The sequence below is a fragment of the Haplochromis burtoni genome, unplaced genomic scaffold (genome assembly GCF_018398535.1).
Source record: "Haplochromis burtoni strain Fernald_Lab_line unplaced genomic scaffold, NCSU_Asbu1 Contig_87, whole genome shotgun sequence".
NCBI classification, from domain to species: Eukaryota; Metazoa; Chordata; class Actinopteri; order Cichliformes; family Cichlidae; genus Haplochromis; species Haplochromis burtoni.
Window position 1 is genome coordinate 1108185 of NW_024582448.1, and position 17843 is coordinate 1126027.

Sequence of the window (17843 nt, forward strand, 5' to 3'; positions counted from 1 at the left end):
CACTTAGCAACAGTGGGACAAAAAAAAAAGTCCCCCTAACAGGAAAAAAGCTCTAGCAGAACGATGCTCAGAGAGGATGACCAGTGGCCTTGAAGGAGGAGAGAGGAGAAAACAAAGAGAAAAATTCAAAGTGGTGAGAAACAGCAAACAATGACCCAGGGAATATACCACACCTGCCTGTGATGTTGCACCTCCAACATGGTATTGTTTAACCTTTCACGTGGTTTTAAATGGCTTTAAAGCTTTTAACAAGGAGGGCAATTGATCCACATAGGGCCTTTTAATTTGAAAACTGTGTCTTTCCTGTGTGGCCATCTCATCTGCTACATGCAGTTTCATACAGTTTCAATTCAATTCAGTTTTATTTATCTAGCGCCAAATCACAACAACAGTTTCCTATTGAAAGGTAAAGTCCCTATAATATTACAGATAGTACCCTACAATCATACTGGAGTCTTTTAATTTTAAATTTGTCAAAAATATCAATGGCACATATTTTAGCAACACAGACAGCTGCTTGAGGGACATTTGTGAAACATGCTGTGTTGCATCTGTTGGAATTACAAGCATTAACTTGGGTTGGCGTGATAAATTTCGGAGGCCACATCACAGCCAGAACATTACACAGCTATCCTCGGTGGGAATGAGGTATCAGTGTTCAAGTGGAGAACTGTGAAGCAGCCAGGGCATTTCTCAGTGTGGTTATTTATCGAAAAGGTGAAGAAAATGGTCACTTCTGACAACAGATCAAGATTTAATATTATTTATTGTTTATATTTAATATTGAGTAATGAAAAAATACATTACAGGGAGCAAGTAAATAATGAGATCAAGACAACAGCTTGCATGCCTGGGATGCTCTGCTGATATGTACAGAACCACCTGCATCATGTTCATTAGCCTATGAAAAAAAAAAGATTACAGTGTGAACATATTGATTGATATCTTCATGAAAACAATACAAGTTGTTTAGGTGCCTGGAAACTGAAACCCACTAGGGGCTCATTGGCTGTTTCTAAAAAATAAAGCTGCTTACTGTCTCAGTGTCTCCAACAAAGTTCCAGTACTGCAGTCTTACAACTTTAAAGTTAAGGAACTCAAACATGTTTAGTCTGAGTTAAGCAAAAGCTCCTGTTTTTGTGGATTAGTTGTTTTGGATGCAGTGCATATCCACCTACTTCTCCCACACTCCATTACCTGAATTAGCACATTGGCCTCAGATTTGGAAGTTTTGATCCTCATCCCAAACCACTCAATTCCTGGGACAAAAATATCAAGTCCTTGGCTGGATTTTATTACTGACATTCAGCGTTTCCCGTGCAGTCTGGGTCTTAAATCCTCTCACTGACAGTTTTCCTGGCTAAATCAGTTTTTGTTTCCTCCATGAACAGCATAATGATTTGTAATCTTCTGATGATTAACATGTAGAACAACACACTTGGTTGGAATGTGACCCAATCGTTTGCCTCCTTGTGTTTGTTCACTCTGGCTGTTTGCCCTTTGCACCATCTGTTCATTGAAATATCATTAACATTTTAATTAAAGACCCTGACTCTTCTTATGAGCAATACTACTGTTAACGGATGTCAGTCCTCCTTGTTGGGAAGCCCTTGGGTTTAGCTGTCATCTTTATCTAATTCAGGTCTTAAGGCAGCGAAAAGAACTAATTTCCAATTTATAGTTCATTTAAAAACATTTACTGCTCCTGTGCAAGCATATAACAGGTCTTGTTTGGTGTCAAATACTGAGTTAATAAAAACTGGTAGAATTTTTTTTTCTGGAGATCACATTATGTCACAAATTCAGTTATACTGTAAATGTTATACTATAACCCATAAGAAAACATGTGAAAATAAGAAAAATTCCTGACCCATTCAAGTTGATCGGCTGACATTGCTATCTGCGCTTTATCATTTTATCTCAGTGCTCTAAAGTGGTGTGAGTGGTGATGTGGCTTGTTGTCGAAGCATCAAGACTGTTTTCACTAGTGTGACTGTAGTAATTGATGTGTTTGTCCATCCTACCTAAGCAGCTGACGTTCTTTCCAACGATCTTGCATCTTGGGTTAAATGTGAATCAGCTCAGGAAGAACATATTTTGATTGGAATGAAAATGTCTTGCTAATCTTAAGGATCTCATATCCAATATCGATGATATGGACAATCAGTGAGCAATAGTAGACTTTTCTTATTTTGGAGTTACTTAAGCAGACACTACATGTTCAGGGTTTAAAAATTACAGATTGTATGCATAACACTGAACTACAAGTTAACTAAAAAAAAAAACATGATAATAATGAAGACTTGAAATATGCTCAGCGGTATATACCACCAGAGAAAAACCTGTGACTGTGCAAAGCGGCCGAGAGAATGGCTACAGTTCCAACAGAACATATCACTGTGTAAATAGTAATGAATTGCTGACTACTTGTGGTTTATTTTATAATGCACTTTGATGGTGCATGTGGTCCAGTCATACCGCTTCTACTAGCACAATCCTGACACTGCAGAAGTGGTGGAACAAGAAATTGCTGAATGCCTTAATATGACGGTGAGTCAAGAGAAATAAAATCTTAACAATTTCTGACAAAGCCATATATTTATATGCACCATGCTCTAACTTCTGTTTTGATTAAAAATGTAACTAGGCAGCTGTAGCTGATAGTTATCTGCTGCACCTCGCGTGAGCTAATTCCAGTCACGGGACTGGATGTTTCTGGAAAACAGCCCATGCTCCAGTTTTAATGAGTGAAGTTCTCCAATTTTATTAGTGCATTACTATAATAATCAGTTATCTCTTTTATAAGTACATACCATTACAGTTTTGGATGCAGCTTGCTAACAAAGCTTGTTAGAATTAACAGCTAACTTAGCAGATTGTGTTCTAAACTAAAAAGTGTAGCTCATAGTTTAAATGGCAAGTTCGTCTAATAAAAAGAAACAAGAAAGAAAAAGAAACACATCGCAACAGCAGACCACCTTCTCTTTATTCCTGGCTCCTCCGTGGTTATTATCGCCTCAGTTAGCAGCAACTAAGTGTCTCCATCTTTTCAATGTGAGTGTATGAGAGAGAGAGTGCAATTATTGTAATTAACCTTGTAAAGCCTGCACATTGAAATAATTGCCAGGAAATTCAAATTTTTGAAATTCATGTGTATATTGAACCTTCTGACAAAAATAAACCAAGCAAATTAATTATAAATGTGTATATATGAGTTTTAATTTGTATCATTTTAGCGTGTCAGGGTTAAGTTGACCATTTAGAGGCAGTATGAGCTCATTATTCATACTCAGATTGAAAGAGCCTCACTCTATCTTTGACAGTCCCACAAACGAGAATACATTGATGTGACTGACGCTCAGAGCAGTGAAAGGGTTCAAATGTCTCAATAACTCAGTTTAAGAAGGACAATTTAAAAGTAAGGACTACAAAGAAGTGCACATTTGGGACAGCCAATCTAAGCCATGACATGTAGTACAAGAAACATTAAAAGAAATCATCGACAGGGGATAAAATAGGCCTCAAAAGCTGTCTACGTGTATTTAGAATCTCAGTGGACTTTAAATTATACCTCAGATGTTAAGACAGGGTTTTCTGCCATATGCCATTTATGTAAGCACGGCATTCAAAATGTTCAGCAGCGGTGCTATCACAAGCAATTTTATCTATTTGAAAAGTGCTTTTGAACCAGTAGGGTAAAATAATTCACCAGTCTTGCAAAAACAGAGGACTGGAAGGAGGAGACAGTCACAGGTTGCAGCACAGCATGTGGCAATATATTTAATTCAGCACTCACCCAAACTAAACAATCACACCAAAAAACAAATCTACAAAGTCAGATGCCGACGCAAACCACACGGTGCCCACCGGCTGCTGACAGGAAGCCCTGGAGGAATACATAAGGACCAATGGCAAAAATTTCAGAAGCAAATGAAAGCATCCAGATTATCACCAACTTTTTCAACCACTGACAATTTGTTTCACAGCACACGCATGCAGTATCTATGGGGCTATTTTAAGCCAGCCTCTGTAGTTCAACAAAGGGTACTTTTCATTAGGCTAACAAACGCTTCGTGACCTCCTCTCTTTTCCTATGACTCAGAAATCATTCATTCTCATTATAGAGGATTTTCTGGGTCCTTGGGGGATAGAATGATGCATTTTACTGTCAACATACACATATTCTTTTGCAGCTGTGTGATATTTTTTTTAAATTGTGTAAATAAACATATAAAATACAAGATATGCAAAATCCTAATCAAGGTTTAAAAATATTATATGACAACTATATCAGTAACACTACAACTAATAATTGGCTATGTTAATCAATTTACTGAGCTAAATATGCTCATGTTACATATTACTCCATATGCCTTATGCCCCTTACCTTCAGAACTGCCACACCGTTCTCAAAACACTGCCCTATGGCCACATTCAAAATTACATAAATTTTAGTTGATTTGCGGTGATTATTTAGACATTTGTGGTAATGAGCAGGTAAACAGGCCCCTTGCATCATATAGGTCTAAACGAGAACTTCACTTAGAGTTATGGAAGAAAAGATTTTACTATATGCAGGTTTCAACTTCTGAATTTCTGAGTATCAGATCTCTCGCTCTCTCACATCCTCGCTGAGAGGAGTTGGGACCAGAGGAAGAGATGCGAGCAAATGAAGAGAATATGCCTTTTTTGCCTAAGCACCTCTTGCTAATACGCTATTTGTATCTTCTTCTTTGGTCCCTGCGGGGATTTTATCAGTAGCATTTTAAACATTCTTGTATTTCAATGTCCAGTGAGCTTTTACATATATTTTATTTTCATGTACATATATGTACAGTATGTTGGGTGGTGTGGACAATAATATGTCCTTAATTGTGTCAGATTGTTCACCATACAACCTATCTTGGTTGAGTTAATCTACAAGTTGTGCCTGAATTTAAATCAAATTAGCCTGACGCTATTGTGGCTTTATAGTTTTCTATCCAGCTAAGAAAGTCTGTCCAACCAAGTTTATTTTGAATTTATTTTTAATGCAATGCAAATAGGAACACTGATGATAATAAAATAAAATAAAAAGTATGCCATCAACTATTTCATTATAAAATGATTCGTTTCCATATGTCACAATTCAAAAAGCATTTTTCTCTTCTGACAGTATCCACTTTGTTTTCACTTAACCTAAATTGGCCTAATTGTGTTTTGTAAGAGCTCATTTTTTAGCATATATTGTTTTGAGAATTGAAATGGCGCTTTCAGCCATAGCACAAGTCACGTTCACTAGATGAATGAAAACCTTAATTGGATGTGCACTTTACATTTGGAGATGATGACACAATAGAGTCAAGGCTGATAAACCCACATTCAAACAACTACGAGAAAGAAAGGCTGCAAATACAAGACCTATACGCAGGTTGCTGATGCTGAAAAATCTTTAGGCATGAATTTTCAGCACATCTGTATTTGTATGTGTTTCAAAGCTAAAAAAACACTCCAATGCTCCTCCGTGAGTTCCCCTATTACCAAAAAAATACTGACTGACTGCAGGTTTAATGAAATGGTCCCTTTTTTCCTTTTCCAATGTCTCTTTTGTTTTACCTTTGAGAAACTTCTGTCTTTGCTCTGTGTAGGACGTAACTTTACACTGGCCTTAAATGACAACACCATTTATGGGGTATGACAGTTGGGGTTGTTCCCGGATCGTTATGTTCTCTAACCCCATGTACAGTTCACTAACCCAAAAGTCTCAGGTCTCATAGATTTGGACAGTTCGGACCATTTGGAAAGCGCGGGGAGCAGGTGGCAGAGGGACTCCCAAGGAAGGTCACAGTTTGATTCGCTGTAACTGTGAATGTGCTTAGCTGAATCAAAGTGTCCTTGAACGAGACGATAACCAGCCTCATGTCAAAATCTGTATAACTTCATGGATACTGATATGCTCAATCTTTTCAGACATTTCTGCTGCTGCCCTTTAGTCATCTGTGCTAAAACAATGAATTATTCCAGCTAGGAAAAACTGGGAAACTTGGTTTAAAAACCAAGAGAAATGTGGCTTTTGTGCCAGTGGTGGCCCTTAATGCATAACACTAATATTCTCTGTTGAAATACTGACAAGAAAAGGTTTAGCCTTGTGAAGAAATAGTTTTTCCCTCCTATGTCTTGTTTTTATTCAACAAGGGGTCAGATTGTTCAAGGCCTCTAAAAAGCTAGGACTCAGATCAGATTGACTATTATGTAATTTCTTCTTTATTTTGTTCTGTTTTACTGCCCGTTGGCAACCCATTTAATTAGAGCAGGTATTTGTACTGACTTCTAGTGGAAGATAATGTAATTGTTCTGCCCGTTACTCACGCCGATCGCTTAGAGTACTAATCAGTGGAACCAGATAATCTTCACACAGTGGTTGGGAAACACTGATATAAGGGACACTCTGGCATGCCAGGAGCACAATGCAGCCAGCAGTGGAAATATGCACTGTATGTTAATATTCTAATAATAAAAATGCAGTAAAATGTTAGTATTCAGTATAATAAATGCGCCATCAAGAACAATAAAGAAAAACACAGTAAATAATAACAGAAATCACATGGATATTTCCTTTGGGAAAATACGCGAAAAATAAAAAAAGTTCAAATAAAATACTGTAAACAGGGCCTTCAGTTATCCAGTTTATTATGCTATGCAGCCTTATTTTTTTATTCACCCATTACTCCTCAGATCTGGCGAAAGTGACAGGACGTCACTGAGGTCTGTAACTGGACACGAGCGCTCATCTAATACAATTGTGGTCAAATTAGATTTGGTATTTGTAAGAGGGCCATCTGTTGGTCAGAATGTGGCATTGCAGGTGACTATACGGGACCTTTAAGGTACAATAAAGGACAAACCAATTTTGCTAATTTCACGGGATGTCCTGGCTAAAACAGGACAGTCGGCAACCCTTTTGGTAAGGTCCATCTACTACAGTGTCTCTGTTTGATGTTTTAAGGTCTTCCAGGAATAGTAAGCGCTTACCAAATAGGTGTTTCAATGCCAAAATGTATCCACCATAATGACAATAAGTGGGTGTTGTATGTAGTTTATTAAAAATATTAATGCAGGACACAGAATTTTGCTGAATAAAGAACTGGTTAGTTCTGAATTCAAAGAGTAGTTATCTCCTCTTTTAGTCAGCTTTCTGAGCCACGCCTCTCAGCAGGTGTTTTGTAAGTAAGCCGTGAACTATGGGTTCCTGCATTGTTCTCATTAATCTCACTGAGACGTGAAGGCACTTTGCTTTCCCACAGGATGAGGAGCAGTTCATCATTACACCCTTTCTGAAAACTATAATCACCATCTCAGCTCCACAGGTACAGCAAGGAGAAAGGCTTCTATTAACCTCCTGCTGTATTTCTCCAGCAATTGCTGGCTCATTAGCTACTGCTTCATTGGTTTAAACTCAGACTGTCACTCTCACTCACCATCATTTCATTCTGTGGCTGGATATTTAAGAGTATGAGGTGTACCTCTGAGAATTCATATTTGTAAATTGTGATGAGTTTTGAGTGGTCTGTTTGTGCTTCGACTTGCATGGAATACTGAATAGGCTCAGAGAGGCTTGTATTTTGGACATGCCCAGCGATCAAAGAAATGAAAATTGCAGTTTCAACAAAGTATTTTGGATCGTGCAGTTTCTCATCACACCGCCCACCCCTCCCACCTTCAGGCAGGAACTCTCCCTACAGAGATTAATAGGAGCCTGTTAAGTGCAAGTGTAAATGCTATCTATACATGAGTCTAGATTTTGGAGAGCAGTGGACTTAAATCAATACCCAAGATTCAATAACACAATGACAGAAAGTGGCATGCATCGGTGTAGTAAATCACATTTTCAGATGTACTACGCTTCAGATAGCCAATAAACGAGGTGACCTGCTTTAGGTCGGTGTTTACCTAATAGCTTTCTAAAACAGGGACATACATATCTGTGTCACAGGCCAGGCCAGTAGATGCGTGAGTGGTGTAATCAAAGTACAGGGTGTAGTGACTAACAAGGCATCAATCACTGCACCACAGGAACCCTATGTGAATTAAACTTACTTTCAGATGTTTTCCAGTGCTGCAAGTGTGACATTCCTCCTTATTCCTCCTCAGAGATTGCACAGAAGAGGCTGAGCTTAAACCTTGGGCATGTTTTTTGGTATTTACCCTGATTGTTCTGGTATGTCCGGTTTTGGAGACATCAGTTGTAGTAACGTCTGATTACTCCTGATTATAATAGAACAAAATGGTAGTACTTTTGTGGTTCTCGTACTGACAAAAAATCAGCAGAAATCTTCAGCAGGTTGCTTTAAAAACAGTTTGGGAACTTTTATGGGAACCATACTTACTTTCTTCTGAGTTATACACCTTTCCAAGGTAAGACTTCACAAAAGTGTCCCACAACCTGTGCGAAGAGACGTGACAGCATGATGTGTGTGAGCACTCTGAGCATTACAACCTTGACTATAAAAAGAGTGATTTAAAGGATTTCTAGAACCCCCAAATCTGCATGTAAGCTGTTTAATGTCTGCTTGTTTTTTGTCTTTAACTTGTGTTTTTTATCAGCTGTAAGAAAAAAAAAGTCTTTTCTGGGATACAGGAAAGAAAATCTATATTATCCTAATATTTATATAAATGAGCCTGAATGAGTGTTCCTAATTTATTTCATTCATTTTTTTATACTGAAAAAAAAAAGGAAAATGTCCTGGTAATTTTATGTCAGTACATTTTTCAACAGAGGTTTCTGTAAATAGATACAGAAATTTTAAAACAATACACTGTATCTTTTTTTAATGGATCTTTTATTAATTTTTTCTACAGTGTGCCATTTATGATTTCATATGTCAGCGCTGCATTTTCATTCCAGTAGCTAATATCATATTTGTTCTGAATTCATGCAATTGTAGAACTATAATAACTAAAACTGTTCATTACATTTTTGTTACCAGGAAAATGAAACCACATTGAAGCTGAACGATGAAAACATCTCTTGCTCTTGACGAAGGCAGTCGCACTTTTCTCCTCTCCCTTAGCTTTCCTGCCTAGCTTCTTATGTCCTTGTCTAGTCTCGTGTTTTTGTATTACTTCTCCCTGGAACACTCTCTCACAGTCTGTTCTCTAAAACCTAAAAGAGAAATTATGGATTTGATCAACTGGTCCCTAAATGCAACTGACACCCTTTTCTCAATGAGAAGTTTGGGCTCGGGTGAGCCTGAGTGCTGAAGATATCTACCTATTCGGAACCATGGTAACAGGGTTCTGCTGATCGGAGCTGGCTTGGCCCTGACTTATCGAAGAATTAAGAAAGCGGAACCGGCTGTTCAAACCCCCACAAGGCTGCCCGCTGGGATTGAAACGATGGGACGAGGCGTGAGTTTCTCAAAATGGGCTCATTGAGTGCAGCATGGATAAGATCTTGGAGAAGCTTACGGCTGCCGTGAATACTCAGAATAAGATCTCTGAGTGCACACTGGATTATATCTTGGAGGGGCTCGCTCGGAATAACACCTCTGAGCGCAATTTTGATAACATCATGGAGAAGCTCACGGCTCTCCAACGGGAGATTGAGAGACCAGTGTTGGACTGTTAGAACAGCTTTGAAATTCATATGAGCTGTTCACACTAAAGTAAAAAGCACCATCACTTCATGCGGATACCCTCTCGGCGCCAGCTGCGGTCTCAAGGCTGGAGCCGAACAACAACACCCTGATAACGACTGTGTTTAGACTCATCCCCCCTCCCTTTCCAAACGCCTTCGATGCTTGTTCCCTCCTGGGAACACGGCGGGTCTGAGCCCGCGCTGGAATGGTAGCGCTGGGCAGGATGGCTGCTGTGTTTGCTTCGGATTACTCCTCACCCCCCACCCAACCCTGTGGCTTGTCACGTGTTCCATAATGTTGTGCTGTGGACATTTATGTGCTTTTTTGTGCAGAGGAGTTTTTTTGTTTCCTGTTCTCATGCTGTCCTCCCAGGAGCCCGGCATGAGTAGAGGTCTCTTTATTTTCCTCTTGTACTTTCCCATTGTAGTGAATATTTCAGTGTTTTTTTTTCTGTAACGCTACCGTCTCCGACCTTATCCCCATGTGATGTCTGTGTTGTGTGTGATGGGGGGGGGGGGGGGGGGAATCAATCAATCAATCAATCAATCAATCAATCAATCAATCAATCAATCAATCAATCAATCAATCAATCAATCGATTGGTTGATTGATCTGTCAGCACCAGTAGGTCGGCTTTGAAACAGGGAAGCTTTAAAGTTCCAAAGAGCACTTTGAGTCGTACCTGTGCACATTTAAAGGAGTGAAAATACATGCAACATAATCAGTCTAATAGCTTTTAAAATGGGAATGTTTCAACTCCACTAGAACATCAACTATACCAAATCTTTTGTGATTTATTTATTATTGGTTTTGTAATCCTTGGAACTCAGAAGTATCTGCTGGCCACAATTTTGTTATAAATGTTTTTTGTCAAAGCCACAGGGAGACACTGGAGGTGGGTAAAGACAGGTAATAAAAACCACTTGCCTAAGGTTTAAGAGAGATGGATGTTTTTGTTAAAACAGAGACCTTAATAGCACTAAATCTGCTTGGTAAATGACACATGCAGCTTACAAATTAAGTAAAAAAAATTAGAACCAAATGTTCTTTGATCACATGTAAGATCTATTTTCCTTCTATAACTCCCAACTGTACCACTGTCCAGAATTCAAATAGAGTTTTTGTGCTTAAAAAAACACATATTAGTCTAGATCAGGGGTCAGCAACCTTTCACACCCAAAGAGCCATTTGGACCCGGTTTCCACGCAAACGAGAACACTGGGAGCCGCAAATACTTTTTGATATCTAAAATGAAGATAACACTGTATATATTGTTTTTTACCTTTTTTTTTACCTAACTCGGGGCTGTACGAAGTCACTTTCATCTTTACTCAGGACTGTAAGCTGTCATCTGTGAGGCGTGAGCGGTGTTTGTTTTTAACATAGTTCACGGTGGAGAATAGTTGTAGTTAGTTCCGCGAGTGTGACGCTTATTTTGAGCGATGAAAAAATGATAAAATATAATTGTATTTTTATATTTCAATATCACAATCTTCCAATTTAGAACTACAAGTTGAAAAAGAACTAACATAAATAAAATACACTTCAGCTAAATACTTCTAATTTATTTTCCCAAACCACGCGGAGCCGCAGTATAAGGACTAAAGAGGCGCGTGTGGCTCCGGAGCCGCAGGTTGCCGACCCCTGGTCTAGATGGTTAAACAGCACATTTGATTAAGTATGAACTCTCTTCAGTTCTGATTAATTGGTAAAACATAATTAAACAAAATAAATACTCAACACTTCACTCTCTCCAAAGTCTAAACGTACTCTTTCTAAGGAGAAAAGCTTCTTTTTCTATAGAGCAAACAGGATAAAAATATTTTCTTTTACTGCCAAATTAATTTATTTGCAGCTGCAGTTGTAGTTCTGTAAATTATTTCAGTGATTTTAGTTCATAGTTTGATTACCTGGTATTCAATATGTTAGCTTAAAATGTTTGTAAAAAATAATTCTGAGCTTCACAGACGAGATTTAGGCTGACGGATAACATTGCACCTCACCCAGATTCAGGGTTGCTCAAGGCACGCTGTTATTATTCTTGGGATGACATTGCACCATCTCATCCAGCAATGTGCCACATCTTTCTCCTCAATTATGTATTTGTGTTCATGCACCCGAGGGCCATTTGAAGCTAGCTAGCTTCCAGTCCCCGTGTGTCTCTGACATATGTCTCTATCTCAAGAATGTAGGATATTAACTTTATTGCCCTAGTCCTTTCAGTAGAAGAGCACCTTTACTGTAGCAATAAACATGCACTGCAATAAGGCAAATTCACAGAGGATCGATTTAGGACTTCTAGTAGTGCCGCATTTTCACCTTAGTCTGGACGATACCTCCTTTAAGGAGAGATAAAGTTTAGAATGTTCTCTTCATATCTTTCCTTCATTTTTGTTGTTATAATCAGGATACAGCACCAACTTTGAAGCAAGTTGCCCAAGTGTGCTTAGGAAACTTTTACAAGCTCTTGTCTTTCCATGACCTTATCGTCTCGTTTTGTTGACTTGTCTATTGTTGTTGTTGTCTATTGTTGGTCCAGCACAGTCCACTGTGCTGGACCAACTTTTAATATCTTACTTGCACAGGCTCCGTGAGTGCCCTTCAATTTTATAGAGCTGCACAGTGAACACTTTGAAGTCAGTAAAATCCCCTGTTTTTGTCTTCTTCTGAGATTGTAATGAAAAACAATAAATTGTATTGTCATGTTAAAATTGCTCGGAGTAGTCTTCTTCCTATAAATGAGCTGAATGTAATAGAGAAGCCATGCATCTCAAACCTTGTGTAATTCAAGATAGTCTGTTTAGCACAGCGTCAGCCACTGGCTTGTAACTCCAGCCTCTCTACAAAAATACTAGAATTAAAAACTGAATTAATACATTTTTAATAAATTAAAATTGAAGGGCAATATTGACGATACTGATACTTTTAACCTATAAAGGGAACTTATGTAGGGGAGAGCAGTGTGTTATGATTTATGAGCTGAATCGTTGTACATTTAACAATTTCTGTACCCATTTTAATGAACACCAAACACCAGTGACGTGATTTTTACCCTTCACAATGATTAGTTAACACAGTAAAAAAAAAAAAAAATACCTGTCATCTTTTCTTATATATTGTTACTGTATTTTTTTTTAGAGACCATTAATATAAATGTGCCTGCCTTTAAAGGATTCTAGGTCAGTTTCTGTTGTTTAAGTGTGCTATAGGCTATAAAGAACTGATGTGACAGTCAACAGAAAAAGGTTCATCCATTTTTCATAGTGCATGTTTGAGGTATGGTTTTAATTTAAAAAAAAAGATAATACTAATGTATTTAACACAGTTCAGTGGGATTCATACTGAAAATTTAGGATGAAAAAATGTATCGATGTGATACTGTGATACCATTGTTGGTATCTATATTAGTATTTGGATCAATTTCCTTGGGAACTGATATATAGAGACCAAAACAAGTTTTACTCCCGCGTCATTGGACATTTTATACTGCGAGTCTTTGTGAACTGAAACCAGCCTCAAATGGCCATTTGAAAACCTGCATGTAAAATGATTGTACAAGTCAATATTGTCATCTTATTATTTACAATTTTTCAAACTCCAAACCATGTAACGTCAAAGGATTAATTAATTTTACCAGTCCTACATATCTATAGTCCTAAACACCCTGTTTTAAAGACTGCGACCTATATTTGCTCAACTTTGTCATGTTAGGTAAAACGGGCAAGAAAAGAAAGAGAAATTCAACTGAGGTAGAAAATCTGTGTGAGTTATTTCAAGTCTGTTCCATCTTACGTTAAGATGACTGACCACTATGAATAAGACTCAATGCTGCTCGAGACTGAGCCAAGACATTTCTGTCTCTCTCTCTTCTTTACAGTGTGATGATTGAGAGCATTGTCTGTCCTCAACAGTAAAGGTAAAACTTTTTTCTACTAACTGTACACGCTGTGTCATTCTGCCCATCTTTGCTATGCAGGACAAAAAATGCGGTTACTAATAACCAAGCAAATCAGCATACATCATAATGTCCTCCTCTGTTATTGCAAATTAGGACGCAGTTGATTTGATTAGGTAAAGCAAGGTCACAAGATTAATCTCCAGCGTTCATCTCTGCAGAAGTCTCCTTCCACGCAGAGCTCCAGCGTGACCTTCCTGTGCTGGGAAAGCCTTTGAGTAAATCACAGTGGAGCAAAGATTTCCTACACAGGCTCTGAGATAAAAACCACTTCGAGCTTTGCTTTTTTTCACCCTCATACTTCAACTGCTACAGTCGCTCTGAACACGTCAGCAAAGTTAACATATATGAAACATATATCCATGCATCTTGAAGATTTGAACTACTTGTGATTCACTGAACCTTCTTTTAAGTGCTCCTGTCATGACCGTTTAAAAGTGCCACATTACTGGCGTGCTTCAGTGGATCCCCTATGTATCCACGATGACAAAGCTCCATTTATTAAGCAATGATTCACTTGTCGATCTAAGTAAAGAGGCCCAATATAAATTGCAAGTACAACACAACAAAGTGAAGCACTGCACAGCAACTTGCGCATCCCATGGCCAAAAAAAACGCCTCACCTGTGGATGCTTAATTGGAAAAACATAACGACCAGAAATGTCTTCACAGAACAGGTGCATCTCAGGCTAGAAACAAGAGTTGAGTCATTCATTTGATCATCTTTAATTATATTTGTTGCACCTGCCTTTTATCAGTGTGCCATTAAAAACATCACGAGTCCCGTCCAAAACGACACTTTCTGCGTAACTGGGATATATAATTTTCCTCTGGCTTAAATTGAGCGAACTGTCCCTTTGGAAGCATCCTTTTTATCAATGTGTTGCCAGCGCATCATAGGTAATTTGAACACGTGTTTTCACACTCACACTGGTTACGTGTCTATGCTTGGCCAAAAAAAATGTTCTGTTGTATAATCAAGTTACCAGACCGCAATATATCCAAACAGCTGGTGGCCTGTTTTAGGTGGTGCTGGGGCTTCAAAGGCACTGCATCTGTTTTGGATCACGCCAGTGTTCATCAAATTAGGTGAGCTCACATTCCGGTCTCGACTCACTCTGGCCGTGGTAGATCGCACTCAGGTCTGTGCCTGGAAATTTCATTACAAGGAAAGGCGAGGTCAGCTGCTATCTGTGCGGTCCATTTTCTGTCAAGCAAATTTTATTACCACGGCCAAACAAAGACGCTCTCTCTGAGCAAGAATTGATTAAAGGTTTTGCTTCAGTGCGCTTTGATACATTTTATGACTTTAAAGATGCCATTTCAGCATTAAGTTGTGTTTATGTAAGCAAATTGGTAAATGGAAGTGTTGAAAGGAAAAGCATTAAATACGTTAAGGTTTGAAGTGGGATGATGGTTATTAAAGCTGTAAGGATGATGATGTCTTTTAGGAGAAAAAGCAGCTGGACTTTAATTACTTCAGCTTGTAAGGATACCTTTATATAAAGCTGTCTTTTTATTTTCACCACATTCACAGTGTGGTTGGTAAGTTCATTTGTAAAAAATTACCTGACTGAAACATCCTAAAATTTTGGATGGACTTTAAAACTGTGAACAAGTGGGAACCTCGAATGTGAAGTGAAGCCAACATGGAAGTGCCTACTGAGGCTGACTCCAAAAAAAAAAGTTCCCATGAAAAAGCATAAAAATGGTTCTGCTATCTTTGCATAGACCCCATCTTTATAACAGCTTTAAGGTGGGGGGCCTTCATTTTCTTACTGTTCTCTCAAAGCAGACAAATTCACATTTTATTTAAACATAAAGTTTGACTTAAAGGGGATGTTTCTGCTTAGATTAAAATACAGACAGGCAAAGTATTTATTTATGTGAACCTATACATTTATGGAGTTTATCCATGAAGAAAAGCAAATGTGGCATGATGGACTTATCCTTAGAAGTTTGGCCCCTTTTTTAAGAAATATCTTTTAGGTTTTGAAGTTGAAGGGTGGTGGACCAAAATACAGACATGAGGCAATAAAGCAGAAGTAAAATGTGAGGCTGTAGCGAAGGTGGAACTGCTGGACCCAGTGCAGATAGAAAGGTGTGACAGGTCAGATCAGACTTGATCAACTGTTCATTAAGAGCGCGTGTGCTGGTCTATTAAGGTGCTGAAACTAGAAGAGTGTACTCTAAAGTAAGTTCAACATAGGCAGGCTTTATTTGGAATAACTGGCTTAACAAAACCTGTCCCAACCCCAGACTTTCTCCAACAGGCTCTGTGAACACTTGCATAAACAGGGATGTCTGATGTGTCATTTGACTCTTCTTCTGCACAAAATCCATCAGCTGAGTGCCGACCACTCCAGCCAGAGACGTTATCAGAGGAGCAGGTGATAAATATGTACAAGGAACATGACAAATATAACAGTAAAATATAACATGGTTGTCACAAATAAGGCATCAGAGTAATGCTGCAGAAAATTGGTAACACTGAATTCATGATCATTACGAGCTCACCAAGCAAAAAATATCTATTTTGCTGCACTCAGTGCTGTGCATATTAAATATGACAGCTGCACTAATATTAGATACTTTAAACTGATTCCATTTAAGCGTTACAGGTTAATCAGTGTGTTCAGGTGTTTCACTCTCCCATAGCCTTAAAAAGGAGACACAGAATCACTTGCTGCTGTAACGTTACAGCAGGGCTTCGTTCGGCTCGATTACAGCTCAACGGGTTGCATTTATGAAAAGACAAGTCCATATAACACTCAAAACTTGCTGCTATTAAAACAATCAGTGACTCAAACTCTAAATGTATCTGAAAATCTGAATATAACCGGCTGTGGATCAGGTTAAGTGTTCAGCAGTGCTTGCTGGGTAAAGAGACAGCCTTCTCTGTAACATGCAAACTCTGACTTTATCCTCAACATAGCTTCCTACACTTTACTCTCACTTCCTGGTGAGTCCTACATCAGAGGGCACAGCCAAGTCAAAGCAAACATGATACATAACAAGAGAGAGTGCAAACTCTGGAGGCATGACAGTCGCAATCTTTAGCAGACATTACCAGGCTTATTGGTTTCATTTCTCACATAACTGCACATGAATCCATCTGTAAATATGGTTTCTTCTAAAAATTGCTATAATTGGTTTTGTGGATGACTGTGAGAAGCTGCAGTGACAAGAACCCCCACTAACACACAAAACCAACTGTTGTCATCACAGAGAATAATGCTCCGACACACCACAGACTAACCATCTTCCTTTTCTCTTTCTGTATAGACAAAAGTCTCCACTGCTATGCCTTTTCGTTTGTTTCCCATTATCTGTTAAATAAATCAAAACTATGGGAGTGCCACACATGCCCGCTTCTATTCTTCATGTTATTGAACTAGCAGGTTGGAGAAGAGGATGACAATCCCCAGCGAAAAATGATAATGATTTGTTCTTCCTGCTGCTCGGTGACTGCGGTGATTATTCCTAAGTGTTTCTGTGACAGTGGTATTGATTCACCCTGATATTCACAATCCAATCACCTTTGTACTCTATGTGAGCTGGACCAGCATATTTTTCTTTAAAAATCACTATAGACCCTCCTGTCATGAAACGTGCTCATATAAATCTGCTCATAACAAATTGCATGCTTTTATTTTAATGAAAAAGGAAATGAGGAACAGCTGAAACTACAGACAAACATACAGTGCTACAAATGAATGCAGTTTTAGTAAATACAAGCAAGGATATGAACTCTTCTTTTTCCTGTTTTCCCTTTTTTTTATTCCCAAAGAATACCTTCAGAGCAGCCACAGGCAATAGAAAATACAATACTGTGGCGAACAGTTCAAGGTAAATTATATATAATGTTGGTCATATGACGTCCTGCGATTGCATCTCATACATCCAAACAGCTGCCACTGAGACCGAAAGCCACAGTGTGACTGTGAATTTTCAAAACTTCAAAACTGTGTACTTCAGATGGACTCATCCCTGTCCTGATTCTCAGCTCTGGAGTCGATGACGCTCACTAAATGCTTGAAAGCCCATTACCTGGAATAGGTGCTCTTGAAGTACGATTCAATTTGAAAGGCTTCTTTCCTGCAATGTCTGTTTTGATATCTTGCCTTCTGGGAGTTCTTTGGTGTGTTCAGAGGGGAAAAGATATTAGAGTGGTGCCGTTTCCAAAGACTGTTACAACGAAAAGTATATATCTGCTGTTAGGAGAACATAACGACTGCAGTGCAGACTATGCTTCATGCAAGAATTACAAGT